Source organism: Marmota flaviventris, chromosome 7, assembly GCF_047511675.1.
Source record: "Marmota flaviventris isolate mMarFla1 chromosome 7, mMarFla1.hap1, whole genome shotgun sequence".
NCBI classification, from domain to species: Eukaryota; Metazoa; Chordata; class Mammalia; order Rodentia; family Sciuridae; genus Marmota; species Marmota flaviventris.
In genome coordinates this window covers 129,141,801-129,145,049 of record NC_092504.1, presented here as the reverse complement: position 1 = coordinate 129,145,049, position 3,249 = coordinate 129,141,801, and positions in this window count along the sequence as shown.

Here is a 3,249-nt window from a genome sequence, read left to right as displayed (position 1 = left end):
GAGATTACGGATAGATTCTGCTAAGAGTAATAACCTGACTCCCAGAATCCTACATGTATGGGAAATAGCAGGCTAGGGGAGCAGATATACTGAGATCGGGGTGTTATAAAGCCTGAGCCAGGAAAGAGATTGATGTCACCGTGTTAGAGAGCAACACACTCCGCAGAGTGCAGGATGGGCTGTCTCCCTGTTACTGGGAGCTTGTAACCTACCAAGAAACATAAGAGGTAACTTGACGTTACAAGCTGCGAGCCACCTGCCCTAAGAAAGTGAGGATTTAACTCTTTGGTACAAAAGGATCATTCAAACTGCCTGACTATTCATCAGGAAGGAGTTCTGTGACAAACCAAAGAGACAGAGACCTCTCGTTTCTGAGGAACCAGGGCATCTTTTAGAGAAGCCATTGGAAATGGCTATTTTAAATTTTTCTCAAAAAAGTGATCTTTGTAGGAAATGGACATAGGCATGGGGTTTCTGGCAGAAAAATGTGTTTGGTCTCTGCCTTGGAGAAGACCCCCGGCAAGAAGCATGTCTCTCCCAACATTTCTTATAAGTTTTTTTTTGTTTGTTGGTTTGGTTTGGTTTGGTTTGGGTACCAGAGACTGAACCCCAGGGCGCTCACAGCCCCAGCCCCTTTTTTTTTTTTTTTAATTTAGAGACAGGATCTCACCAAGTTGCTTAGGGTCTCGCTAAGTTGCTGAGGCTAGCTGTGAACTCGAGATCCTCCTGCCTCAGCCTCCCAAGCCGCTAGGATTACAGGTGTGCACCGCTGTGCCCCTGCCTCTCCCACTCTCCCAGCCTTTCTCAACCATGACCCTCGTCCCTGCTAAGAGCAACTGTGTCATTCTTGTATTTTTTAAAATGTATACATATATTTTATATTTATATATTAAGCTTATATTATATTATATTATATTATATTATATTATATATATCTCAGCTTCACGCTGACCATGTGCCCTACCACTGGGCTGCACTCCAGACCAGAGGCATTCCTTTCCGCTGCCCGGTGTCTGGCATGCTCGTCACACTCTTGGACATCCACGCCTCTGTCTCAGTGGCCCAGTGCCTTCTGCCTTCTGTGCTCAGAAGAGCAGACACCTAGATGGGCCCTCCCTCCATTTACCCAGACATACTCCAGCTCCTCCCTCCCAAACCCAGTCTGTTCAGCTGAGGTCCTGATACCTTGGTCCAGCCTCAGGTGGCCTCCCTTCCGTGGTCCCTAAGCCTTTGTCAAAGCCCCGGGCAGCCTGCATCGCGGCTCTGCAGTCCCCCACGCCGCGTGTCATTTTGCTCGGTCTCCCGATGCCCTGGCCAGCTCCAATTCACCTCCTCCCACTGAGTCTCAAAATCTGACCACCTGGACACGCCCACCCATGGTCTCTTCCTTCAGCCAGGCACTGTCCCTGCCCATGGTCCCAGCTCCCTCCCCCGCCCTCCTGGCTGGCCAAGCAGAGATTGATCAGGTCACCAGGGTGCACCTGGGTACTAGGTATTCGGGAATACCAAGTACACTGCGAGGCCGCCTCTGACCTTGTACCTGGACCTCAAGGTGCTTCACCTGGACTGCCCTGCCCCCTTCCTTCCTGGCCAGCACAAGACCAAGAGCATTGAAAAGAGACAAAAGAGAGAAAAGAGACGTGTTATCCAAACAGACCAATAAAGTGCACACAGGGATATCCAGAGACTCGGAGACTTGGCTCCCAAGGTTATAGAGGGAAGTCCCACAGTCTGGTCCATGAAAGCCAAAGGCATGGTTTCAATCCAAACCCAAAGTCCTAAGAACCCAGAGCATCGCGTATGAGGGCCGGAGGAGACGGTGTGCCAGCCCAGGCCGACCTCAGCTCTGCCCTTCCTCCACCTTCGCCCTCCAGAGACTGGACGCATTGGTAAGGGCCAACCCTCAAATTCTAGTCTCTTCTGGAAACACCATCACAGAAATACCCAGAAATATTCTGCTAACAGCTGTCTGACCATTCCTTAGCCAAGTCGAGTTGACAAATAAAAGGAGGCAGGAAGGGAGGGAAAGAGGGACCTCAGATGTTTGAAATTCCATGATAACCCATCGTACTCACCAACAGACTTCAATCAATCAAACTAGAAAAGCCTTAAAGAGGCCTCCTTTTTTTCTTGCTACTGGGGATTGAGCCTAGAACTGCTTAGCCACATCCCCAGCCTTTTTTTTTTTTTTTTTTTTTTGAGACAGGGTCTTACTAAGTTGCTTAGGGCCTCGCTGAGTTACTGAAGCTGCCTATGAACTTGTGATCCTCCTGCCTCAGCCTCCAGAGGTGTTGGGATTACAGGCACACACCACCATGCCCTGCAAAAGTTTCCCTTTTAATAACAAATTTCCAATAAGAGAGCCTTGCATTTACTTGAGTTCTACTTACACTCAAATTCCTTTCAGCAGCCAAGGTTGAAGGCCCAGCAGGACCTCAGCTTCAGGGTGAGAAGTAGTAAATTATGCTACTTGGACATTTAATGAAAATAAACATTTCATCAATGAGAAAGCAATTCGCCTACCTGTAATAAAATCTTTTTTTTTTCAGCCTGATAGATAAAGATCCTAAATAATTTTATATACTTTGGCTGCACCTTAATGTCTGTTTATGAAAAATAATAAGCATCTCTATATTATATGAATTACATTTCTCCTTTTATAATTAATGATTTATGCTACAGATAATGTATTTGTGCTGGGCTCCCGTAATACCAGTTACTCAGGAGGCTGAGGCAGGAGGATTGCAAGTTCAAGGCCAGCCTGGGCAATTTAGTGAGGTCCTTTCTGAAAATGAAAAGATAAAACAGGGCTAGGGTATATAGCTCAGTGGTAGAGGTTTGCCTTGCATTGTGTGAGGCATGCATATGTATATGTAAAGATGTTGTGAATGTTATTTTTACATTTTATTTCATGTATTAGCTTATATTAAACATTGTTCTGAAACTTGCTCAACCTTAAATCAGAAACACCCCCCAATCCGTATCATCTAGTGCTACCTCAGTGACCCTAGCAGATGTAGGATTATCACTGTGTGATAAAGTGCAACTCTTTCCCAATTTGGCAGTTTCCAAGTTTTCATTAATGCAAACAATGCAACAGATATCCCTGACATTACACATACTGGTTGCTGATTTGGTGTATATGTACGTGACAGTTTTTTGGTTTTTGTCTGTTTGCTTTTGGTACTGGGGGTAAAACCCTGGGATTCTTCACCACTGAGCAACATCCCCAGTGCTTTCCATTTTATC